Source organism: Sinocyclocheilus grahami, unplaced genomic scaffold (genome assembly GCF_001515645.1).
Source record: "Sinocyclocheilus grahami isolate Dianchi unplaced genomic scaffold, SAMN03320097.WGS_v1.1 scaffold303.1, whole genome shotgun sequence".
NCBI classification, from domain to species: Eukaryota; Metazoa; Chordata; class Actinopteri; order Cypriniformes; family Cyprinidae; genus Sinocyclocheilus; species Sinocyclocheilus grahami.
The window spans coordinates 32,281-44,382 of NW_015505482.1; the positions used below are offsets into that span (position 1 = coordinate 32,281).

Genomic DNA, 12,102 nt, shown 5'->3' on the forward strand with positions numbered 1-12,102 from the left:
AAATGTCTCTGAACGCATTATATTCTCAACCTTAATATACAATATATAAGCTGTGATGGCCCATTCTAGTAGGATTTGCCCACTTTTTATGATCCAATTCATTCCCAGTGGATACCCAACATGTTTTTTTTTTTTCTTATTGAAAATCCATTTTACTAGGAAATTAGTCACGTTACAGCAGTAAAATCAGTTTCCGATGCCATTTTATCTCAAGTACGACCCAAAGGGACTGTGTGCTTTTAATGTATTGGCCAAACATTCATATCTGCATTTGCATGCTTGCGTTCTGCCCTAAAATGCAGTAGCACATTTGATCCCGGATGGAGAGCAGCTCAGAAGACACAAAACCTTTATTTCAGCAACACCAAGCTTCAGTAAGTCACCCAGCGCCATTATAAGGCTGACATAAGCCTATACAATGCCCTTCCTGAAACAGTTGCATGCATTGACCTTCAGAATGGCCGCAGAGAGTTAAACCATGAATTAAACATGAGCTCATCTGAATTCGGTTAACAAGGACAATGGGGGTTTGGCGGTGGTTATTAGGCGGGATGTTAAACATCAATTCTCTCTCTCTCTCTGTGCCCTGTTTACTGTAATTCTGTATTCATGAGCATTTGGCATGCTGAGCCATGTTCCCTGTTGGTCAATAAGTCAGTGCTGACTGTAATGATGTACTAATCCATATCTGTAATGTCTCTATCTCTCTCTGAAGTGACGGGCAGCTGTCAGGTTTGAGGATGGATGAGTTACAGGATGTGCAGTTGACTGAGATCAAACCCCTCTTGACAAACAAGGTGAGTTTGCACACATTCATCTGGTTGTGAACGCCAGTGCTTCCCCTCTCTGTCTTTAACTACATCTCACCCCTCCACTCCAGTTCTCTCACTCTGATGAGCTCATCTGAATTCGGTTAACAAGGACAATGGGGGTTTGGCGGTGGTTATTAGGCGGGATGTTAAACATCAATTCTCTCTCTCTCTCTGTGCCCTGTTTACTGTAATTCTGTATTCATAAGCATTTGGCATGCTGAGCCATGTTCCCTGTTGGTCAATAAGTCAGTGCTGACTGTAATGATGTACTAATCCATATCTGTAATGTCTCTATCTCTCTCTGAAGTGACGGGCAGCTGTCAGGTTTGAGGATGGATGAGTTACAGGATGTGCAGTTGACTGAGATCAAACCCCTCTTGACAAACAAGGTGAGTTTGCACACATTCATCTGGTTGTGAACGCCAGTGCTTCCCCTCTCTGTCTTTAACTATGTCTCACCCCTCCACTCCAGTTCTCTCACTCTGACTCGATCCCGGGCTCCTCAAGGCGCTCGTCTCAGGGCCCGTTACCCTTGGATACCGAGCTGTACCGAAGCAGTGAGATCAGAGAGATGATGTGTAATGTCATCAGGTCCTAATCTCACAGCCGCTGGTATCACCAGCATCAAACAGAGCCTGAAATGAGCAGTTGTTAGAAAAACCTCAAGAACAAGAGCTTATTCATGTGTGTACTTTATAAAGTATGCATACTTCCATGTTTGCTTAATAAGGCTCTGTAAAGCCTGACATAATAGTTGTTGTTTATTTTAATTTGGAACGAAAAAAAGTTTGCATGTGTTTTTTTTTTTTTTTTTTTCTTGAGCAACATAATTGATACGTCAGACTTTTATGGTTTATTTTTTATTATTTTATTATATTTTTTATTATTACTTATATTTAAATTTTGTTAATTAGCGAACGCTTTTATCCAAAGTGACTAGGGCTGTCAAACAAAGATCTTGTTTGTCAAAACTGAAACCAAGCCGTTCACACAGAACGCATATTTTGCACATTTTCTAGAGGGACATCTATCACCATTGCACTCGCGTCTCGCACAAGAGAGCCGCATGTTTAGAAAGCCATGTAAAATTAATGCAAGTTCAACTTTGAAAAAAACATATCTCGAGACTTTATGGTGGGTTTTTTCCCCATCCCACTGCAACTCATGTTTTTAAATGAAAAATGTACTCTGTGTGATTGGTTTTCGGCCCTTTGTATTAAACTATGCATACATACATGCTGTTTTGTTTAAGTTAAGTTGTTTAAGCAACTTAATTAATTATAATTAGTTTATAAACATTATTTTAAACATTATGCACTTTTTTTCATGTAATTTTATGCTCGATGTGTTCTCTTGTGGCCTCAGGAGAGAAGCCAAAAGCTTTTCTTTACCCTAACTGAAATTATGCATTTTAAATTTGAATATAATTTGAATTTTTATCATATTTAAGCAAAAAATTCGTATTTAGTTTTTCAGCCATTTTGACAGCCCTAAAAGCGACTAACAAATGAGGAAAATAGAAGCAATCAAAACCAACAAAAGAGCTATAATTTGCAAGTGCTATTTTCAATTTCACAAAGAAATGTACAGTATTTTGTCCAAGCAATAATAAAAGGACACATTTAATTTATAATTTGTCTTAAATCTCATTTTGTTAAAAAAATCGTGAATCGAATCGTGAGTTGACTGAATCGTTACATCCCTAGTGTATATATATTATGTGTATATATAAATACACACACATACAGTATATATTTTGAATTTGTACCCGGGCTCCTCAAGGCGCTCGTCTCAGGGCCCGTTACCCTTGGATACCGAGCTGTACCGAAGCAGTGAGATCAGAGAGATGATGTGTAATGTCATCAGGTCCTAATCTCACAGCCGCTGGTATCACCAGCATCAAACAGAGCCTGAAATGAGCAGTTGTTAGAAAAACCTCAAGAACAAGAGCTTATTCATGTGTGTACTTTATAAAGTATGCATACTTCCATGTTTGCTTAATAAGGCTCTGTAAAGCCTGACATAATAGTTGTTGTTTATTTTAATTTGGAACGAAAAAAAGTTTGCATGTGTTTTTTTTTTTTTTTTTTTCTTGAGCAACATAATTGATACGTCAGACTTTTATGGTTTATTTTTTATTATTTTATTATATTTTTTATTATTACTTATATTTAAATTTTGTTAATTAGCGAACGCTTTTATCCAAAGTGACTAGGGCTGTCAAACAAAGATCTTGTTTGTCAAAACTGAAACCAAGCCGTTCACACAGAACGCATATTTTGCACATTTTCTAGAGGGACATCTATCACCATTGCACTCGCGTCTCGCACAAGAGAGCCGCATGTTTAGAAAGCCATGTAAAATTAATGCAAGTTCAACTTTGAAAAAAACATATCTCGAGACTTTATGGTGGGTTTTTTCCCCATCCCACTGCAACTCATGTTTTTAAATGAAAAATGTACTCTGTGTGATTGGTTTTCGGCCCTTTGTATTAAACTATGCATACATACATGCTGTTTTGTTTAAGTTAAGTTGTTTAAGCAACTTAATTAATTATAATTAGTTTATAAACATTATTTTAAACATTATGCACTTTTTTTCATGTAATTTTATGCTCGATGTGTTCTCTTGTGGCCTCAGGAGAGAAGCCAAAAGCTTTTCTTTACCCTAACTGAAATTATGCATTTTAAATTTGAATATAATTTGAATTTTTATCATATTTAAGCAAAAAATTCGTATTTAGTTTTTCAGCCATTTTGACAGCCCTAAAAGCGACTAACAAATGAGGAAAATAGAAGCAATCAAAACCAACAAAAGAGCTATAATTTGCAAGTGCTATTTTCAATTTCACAAAGAAATGTACAGTATTTTGTCCAAGCAATAATAAAAGGACACATTTAATTTATAATTTGTCTTAAATCTCATTTTGTTAAAAAAATCGTGAATCGAATCGTGAGTTGACTGAATCGTTACATCCCTAGTGTATATATATTATGTGTATATATAAATACACACACATACAGTATATATTTTGAATTTGTATTTACATGTCTATATTTATATTCATATAATTTATATTATAAATAAATATATGTAATATATAAACTAAACATATTTTTTCTGAAATACAGTATATACATGCATGTGTGTGTATTTATATATACATAATAAACATACCCAGCACACATACATATATTATGCAAACAAAAACTTTTATTTTGGGTGCGATTAATCGTTTGGCAGCACTATTCTGTACATACAAATTTCAGTTATTTACATAAGTAAAAAAACTACAGCAGATTACAAAACATGCCCTCTCTGGAATGTATGCGCAAAGTAGCTTTGATTTTGAAATATTTAAAATGTATACATTTCATTTTTATTTATTTATTTTATAAAGTAAATTGTTCAAAAAAAATGTTGAAATTAATTTTGGGTAACTCCTACATGCAAACTCAGGCACGACAATTCAGGCAGGAGATAAATTATCTCGCAGCACTGTTATTTGTCCTTTCTTTAACAGAATATAATTATGTGGTCAATGTCAGGTATAACATGGGCCATTGTGTCTTGCATGACCTGGTATTTTAACATTGCATGCTTAACACTTTCAGCTGATCTCTTTCTCTCTCTTTCCACACAGAATGGACAGAACTTCCAGGACTTTGATTGTCAGGTGAGTCTCTTGTGGTCATTAGGCCTGTATGTACTGCATATGACCTCCTGAAGCGTTCACCCGCAGTCATTAATCTACTCTTCCTGTGCCGCTGGTTTATTTCCCAGCGCTGTGTGATGGTGAAAGATTCTTGACCTGTACTTCACTGTTGAGCAGTGAAATTCACTCTGGTGTCTCTTTGTTGTGCTGTGGGTGTGTGGGAGGGTTTGTGGGTGGTGAGTTGAGCTGGAGGAGAGCAAGTCATGTACACAATTGTGTTATTTGCTGAAGAGCAAGATTTGACTCGGGGATGTAAGCACACTTCATTATCATACGTTTATTCCACTATTATTTCCCCCCTTCTTTTCTATTGGATTTCTACTAGAGCTGGTAACTATGCAACAGGATGACTTGAACTATTACATAATGTAACGTCTCTGAACTCCTGCAATGGGATAAAGAGGAAACCACTATACTATATGAGTGAGCTAGAGGAACTCAATCAAGAAACTATACAACTGCCTGAAGAGTCCAGCCTTAATGGTTCCTTGAAGCCCCATAATGCCTGATGACATTACTATTTTTTTAGCGTTTATAGTTCTTGGCATGCTAATATCATTAGGCTGAGCAGTTGCTATGGTGACGGTGTGTGAATGGGCTCTGTGGATGATGTAAACTGACACCTGTTGGGCTCCTCCTGAAGAGGGCAGTGTAAATACATATAACAGTCAAGCTGTTCTCAGACACACACACAAAAAAACATTATGTTTGATGGTTGTTTATATCTGTTTGGTTTGTTCTGTATGTTTCAGATTTATTTTAATTTTTTTGTCAAATGAGCAACTTTAGCTAAATGATGCTGTTTGGTCTTCTGGCAGCATTATTAACTATGCAGGCTTGTTTTTCTGTGTCTGGCTGATTAAAGTGTGATGGTGCAGCATTGGTTCTGTAGGGGTATGGCATTGGGTCAGATGGCACACGGGGCAGCGGATGTGTTTATTCAGGCATGACGCTCACTCTGCCGGAAAAGGACAGACACAAGGGATGACCATTTACTCTCATTACCATCAAATTTGCTGTATGCAACCGTTGTTTACTCTCTCTATTGTTTGTAAACACAAAAACATGGTTACAGGTTACTTACAGAGTTAATCTCTAGCAGCAGTTATGTAATTCACAAAGCTGGTGATATAAAGTATGATAGACTGCACTTTGTGCTTTTTTCACAGTTACTACATAATTTGTCACCTTAATATTTTATTTTGTTTGTTGTAAATTTTCATCATAACATTTTTACTTCCTTTTAGGTTTGCACGATTTAATCAAATTTGATTGTCAATTACGGTTTTGGCTTCCAACGATTATGAAACAGGATAATTAAGTGAAAAGTTTTGTCGTTTTTGTTTTAAATCCAGCTCACCCTTTTCCTTTACCACAGTGCACTTTCATCCTTCCTGATTTATTTTTATTTATAATTTATTATTCTTCCTGATTTATTTTTATATATAATTGCGATCTCAGTATTGACCAAAAGAAACATGATTAAGATTAAGCAGACCTACTTCATCACAAGATATAGTCTCTTGAAGTTTAATATATAGTATAATATATATTTATATTTATACCTTGAATACTGACTGGCCAAAATTAATATCATGCTAAAATACACAGCACTAATATTTAAAAAATAAATAAAAAATAAAAAGTATATATATATGTGTGTGTGTATACAGTGTATATATATATATTTATATTTATATTAGTACTGTGTATTTTAGTATATTGATTTTGGCCAGTCAGTATTCAGGATCAGAATCAGGCCTATGTAGTCTTTCAGCCACAGCCAAAATATATATATTTATTTATTTTTGGTAGTCTTTGTTCATAACTATGGCATTAACTAATGTTAACAAATTGTTGTGTTTTCAAGTATGCTTGACTCCATAGACATTTTTGTGAAGCAGTTAGACAGGATTGTGGAGATACACACTGCCCTCTGTGGGTCGTGAGGTGTATTGTATTCTCTTTTAACATTTTTTTTATAGTTGTCAGACAGTGTAGAGACCGAGCTGACATTTTAATATCTGAGATCAAAACCCTCTGCCTCTCTCATCTCTGACAGCGTAGCAGATTTGGAGCATCCTCAACTGCTGCTGTGGCAGGATACACCTGCTGCTTGATGTGGCCTCTCTCAAGCACACGCGCTTGCATACAATTACACTGATCAGGGGTGTGTTCCAGTACTGGGGTGTACATGCGTGGGCCGCTGCACGGGGGGCTTTCTTCACACATCGCAATCGCAGGGAAATCCTTGTTCCCCTTCACCCACTCTCTCATCCATCAGAACTTCAGGTGCATCCTGGGACAAGGTTACACCGTCTAAAATGTCAAGGGTTAACCTGTGTTTCTGGGTTATGCTCATATTAACGGTAGGTATGTTCAAAGATCAGGGAAGAATCTCACTGCCACTTATATAATAGATAACTTCAACATTATTATGCAGGTTTTATCTTTGTGTGCTTGGGATCCTCATGGCTTTTGTAGCAGTTCACATGCTTTTTGTCAGTTTTTATAATTCAGACAGTTCAAAGATTATGCATCACAGAATGTGATATGATTTCATTAGGTACGAAGGAAATGATGGAATATTTAATGATGGTGGTTTGTTTAATTGTCTTAAAGGCCTATTTCTGATGAACTCTGGTCTGATGAACCTCAATTCCAAGCATCATGTTTGAAGGAAACAAGGCACTGCGCAGAGTACCATACCAAAAGTAAAGTGTGCTGGTAGCAGCCTCATGCTGTGGGGCTGTTTTTCAGCGGCAGGGACTGAGGGACTCGTCAGAGTAGAAGAAAAGCTCAATGCACCAAAATATAGAAATAACCTTAATGAAAACCCAGTCCAGAGCATTCAGAACCTCAGACTGGGCAGAAGGTTCAGCTTCCTACAGGACAATGACCCTAAGCACACAGCAAGAGTGGCTTATAAGCAAATGTGTGAATGTCCTTGAGTGGCCCAACATGTTCTTTTTACCCTTGGTACCTTTGACTTTGAACTGGAGTTTAATTGCTTTCATGCCATTAATTTTTCATGATTCTGATCCACAGTATGGTTGCAGAATATTTTTGGTAATAGTAGGAAAGCAAGCCAGAAATGGTATTGTATACTAATGCACAATCTCTGAGGTTATCCAACAGCAGAACAGATATGCTTGAGATATTCAGCTCTGTAGTATCTCCTTGTCATCTTGTCTTGCCTTGGTTAAATTGAAAGCACCGCTTCCTTTTTCTTCCTCACATTTCCCCAGCGCTGCAGCCAGGCTGCGCTCTCCGGACAGTAAAATCAGAAGAGGTTAAGTTTAGGATTACACTGTTGCAGACGATCACATTTCCCACAGCAGAGCCTCGAATATCCTTTCCTTTCACATTTTCTATCTTGAACCACAATAGACATTTGGAAATATTCATGCATGTTTTGTCACCACATGGAGTTGTCCATGCCTGTCGCTATGGCAACAGCAACTTGGATGTTACCGCATGTTGCATTCACTTTTGGATGGATTTATCCACTTCTATTAATTACATTTCCCAGTAAATCACCCTTATCAACTCACCCGCCGAAACAAAAGCAGAGATTTACACACCCCACCCCCTCCACCTGACCCTGTAAATCCAATTAGAGCAGCTTGAGTGCCCTCCTCTCTCTCAAACACACTCTCCAGGCATTTATACATCTGCTTTGCTTTGGATCTCTCTTTTATCCTCTCATTTTACCAATGTCGGCTTCTATTGAGAGGGGAAAAGGCTATAATTTGTTACTGGTGGGAGTTCAAAGCCGTCGGTCTTGCTTCTGTTAATCGCGTCTGTGCCCTCCCTTACCTCGTGCCACCGCCCCTCTCTCTGAGGAGAGTGAGAAGAGGGAACCGGAGAAAGCGTCTGTTCTGTGATCGCTGGATGAAACATGACGGCAGTGCTGGACATCAACCAGGGTTCCTGTGCAGTGAGCGGTGTGGTGAGTGTTAACAGAAAGACTGTGTTTTGTGTCAGAGTAGCCTGTTGCTTTCCCTCCGAAGCAGCAGCAGGAACTTTGCAGACGTGATCTGCTCACGCTCTCAGGTTTGTGCATGAGTGCTGATGGAGTTTGAGTCGTGTTGTAGGTAGTGTGGGTGAATGATGGGCGTTATCTGCCTTTTGTCTGATGGTTGTTTACATATGTGTGTGCCGTCATGTGCTTTCATGTGTCTGTAAGTGTCAAAGGGAGGCCTTTGTCTCACTTTACAGTGTGACATCAAATGAGATGTCACACTTTACAGATTCTGTGATCGGCTTGCTCTGAGACACTGCTAATGATATATGGAGATAAAAAAAAAGGAGCGTGTGGATTTTTATCATTACAGGGTGGTTGTGTACAAACACTGCCAACACACATTTATGTCCAAACAATATGTGAATGTGAATTTTGCATAATATGTGCCCTTTAACCCCTTAACTGTCACCCCCCATTTTTTTAAATAGGCATGAAAGTGCACTATCCCAACTTAAATTGTTGTAATTTATGAACACTTTGGAATACAGACCTAAGGTTTGTCACATTTTGGCTATTTAATTTATGCAATGGTGAAAAAAAAAACACACGAAAAACCGTATTCGGCCTTCGGCCCAGTGTTTCATTTTGTTTGGTTTCGGCTTCGGCCAAGAATTTTCATTTCGGTGCATCCCTATTTATGATGATTACTAAAAGATTTGATAGAGAAAAAGGACAACAACAACAAAAAAACGCCAAGTGTCCCACAGGTGGGATGGTGACAGTTAAGGGGTTTAAATAACTTTGCTTTTTAGCAGTGCATGATGCTGCAATAAGTTTTTGTTTTTGTTATATTGACTTTTTACAAAGCCACATTCATCTTCAGTTACTAAAATTAATTTACTTGGTTATGTAGACAGTAACTTCAGGATTGTCACATTTTACCATTTAAATCACATCTTTACTGTTTTACTTTTGAACAGACCTTTGAAAAATATCTTGCAGAATTTGTGTGCACTGCACAGGTGTAGTAACTTCCCTATCTTAATAGCTGCTTTTGTCTCCGCTGTTTACAGACAAACAGAAGACAGGTACTTGTGTTCGGATGAGATTTGAACTTTTTACTGCTGCCAACCTCTTTATCAAGTTCACCTTGTTCTCTTTCTTCCATCCGTATCAGAGCACTGCCGTCTCTGACAGATCCCTGACACGTTTCTGAGCTGCCCTCAGGCACATCTACCTTTAGCTTGATCCGCGCTGCCTGCTTTTCCATTTCTGTCCTGCTGCTGCTGGTTGGCTGCTGTGGTGTGGTGTTGTCTTGGTAACGGAGTCTTATTGTTGCTGTAGGTTCTTGGATTAAGAGGAAAAAGACCAATAGCAAGTGACCATGCAGTGTCAGAAGTGATTATATTGTTGCTGTTTTAAGTACTTATGACTTGTGATTTAATTTTCTTGGTTATACAAAAGAGTGACTGTCCTGTTTGATAAACTATAATTTCAGAGTAGCAAAACAATTTTATACAATGTTTGTATTACATGCATACATTTTTGTTCAAGTAATTAATACTTTTATTTAGAAAGGATGCATTAAATCGATCAAAAGTTGCATTAAAGACGTTTATAATGTTGCAAAAGATTTCCATTTCAAAATAGTCCTACTCTTTAGAATTTTCTATGCAAATTATCCTGGAAAAAAAATAAAAAAATATAAATATATATATGAGGCAGCACAACGGTTTTCATCATTTATAATAATAAGAAACTTCTGAAGGATCATATGACACTTGAGACTGGAGTAATGATGCAGAAAATGCAGCTTTGCAACACAGGAATAATTTTTATTTTTATTAATCATAATAATATTTTGGAATATTAGTGTTTTTACTATTACTATCTGTTTTTGATCAAATAAATTCAACCTCAGTGAGCATAAGAGATTTTTTTCAAAACCTTTCCAAAATGTTACCGACCATGATTTAATCGGCCAGAAGCTACAAGCATTTAGCCTCACAACGAGAGGTATAGAAACATAAAAAATGCATAGCAGTCAGTTCACAAATGCTTTTTTCAGACAAAACGGTTTTATTTCAGATGGACGAGTAGTTGTGCAGTGTCAAATTGAAACTGGGTGTCCTCCAACGGCTGTTTCCATTGTAGACCGCTTTGATTATAAAGGGGAGTGAGCAGGTTTTGTCATGTCACAGTGTGCCGCTCACGTCCAGTGTAGAAATGGCAGCACTGTAGAAACACCTGTTTCTGGAGACTGTTTGAACGGTGCATCAAGACATCACACAACAGTCACCTAACATGAGATGTCAGGGAGAGCAGTATGTGTGTGCACAAACATAACCGCCTCGTCTATTTTTAAATCTGCTGCCTTTAGTGGGTGCTGTGTGGTTTGCTTCAGGTGTCAGCTGCTAGAATGATTTCTAGATCTTCTGCTTAAGACATCACTATTCTACACTACATTAGAGAGAGATGGTTTTCTTCTTATATATACAAACATGCATGCTGCGTCTTCGGTTAAGGTCACTATAGCCTTGTGTTTATATAAGTTTGTGGAGTCTGCAGGTTTGCATCAAAACCGTGTCCGTCTCCTCCAGTGCAGGTCAGAGCTGCTTTTGGTTCTTATGGTCCTCATGCTGTGTGTGGAATGAGATTAGAGCCGGACCTGCTGCTCTTTTGGCCTTAGGAGTCCTTAAGTAGTGCTGTTAGCCTCTCACCTCATTCTTGTGGTTCAAGCCTCATCCTGTTTGTGTCGTGTTGTAGCTGAGCTGTCCATTTCATCCAAGGCGACAGATTTTTTTACTTTGATGTATAATGCTGTGGTGGTGGTTGTGGTGATGTGCAACAACAAACAACATCAAGGGTGGGCCAAAACCTACACCACAGCGAAACACAAGGCGGTGATTGAATCAGACGTTGACCTGCATTGTTTTTTGGGAACAGGCTAAAAGAAACCCTTGAGTTAATTATTACCTGATTTAGAGATGTTATTTGACTGGATGAGCAGATATTTCCTTACAAAGAATAAGTTTAAAGGCCCCTTATGTAAACCTTTCAGTCTGTGTTTTCATGCAGACATTGCAGGAATGATTTCAAACAGCTCTATGCTTAAACTGTTGACACCTTTGCACTTCTATTATTAATTCACATGTCATCTTCTGATTGGTTGCAGGAGCATGACATTGAGACTCCTCACGGTGTCCTTCATGTGACTTTGAGAGGGACTCCTAAAGGCAACAGACCGGTCATTCTCACCTATCATGACATTGGACTCAACCGTAAGTTGTCCCATATATTTTCAAAGTTCCTGTCTTTCAGTGGCAAAATGTATCATTATACAGCTCACCTACTTGAAGAGGAGAGGGATTGGTTTTTAGATGAGTATTTCTCAACCTTGTTCTTGGAGGAACCAGATGTGTAAAGTCCAGGGCAATGTTAATTTTTACTGGCATTTTTGATTTAGTCTTAGTCTTAAAGGCCTCCTGTAGTGAATCCATGCGTTTTTGTTCGACAAATATCCATATTTCAAACGTAATAAATACTTTTTTCTCACTTCCGTTATCTGTCATACACGGAAGCCGTTCCGGCGGATGACGTAGGACGTC

At 37.9% G+C, this 12,102-nt stretch overlaps 1 long non-coding RNA gene across 2 annotated transcripts; it reads left to right on the top strand.

Moving 5' to 3' along the window:
• The first annotated feature begins 703 nt into the window (after positions 1-703).
• Positions 704-11,789, top strand: LOC107601330 (uncharacterized). Of its 2 annotated transcripts, none has more exons than XR_001610912.1 (3): positions 704-797; positions 4,456-4,488; positions 11,670-11,789. It is a non-coding gene; the product is annotated as an uncharacterized lncRNA (long non-coding RNA). The 2 variants fall into 2 exon arrangements; XR_001610913.1 differs by lacking the exon at positions 704-797 and adding an exon at positions 1,108-1,201.
• Positions 11,790-12,102: the final 313 nt, after the last annotated feature.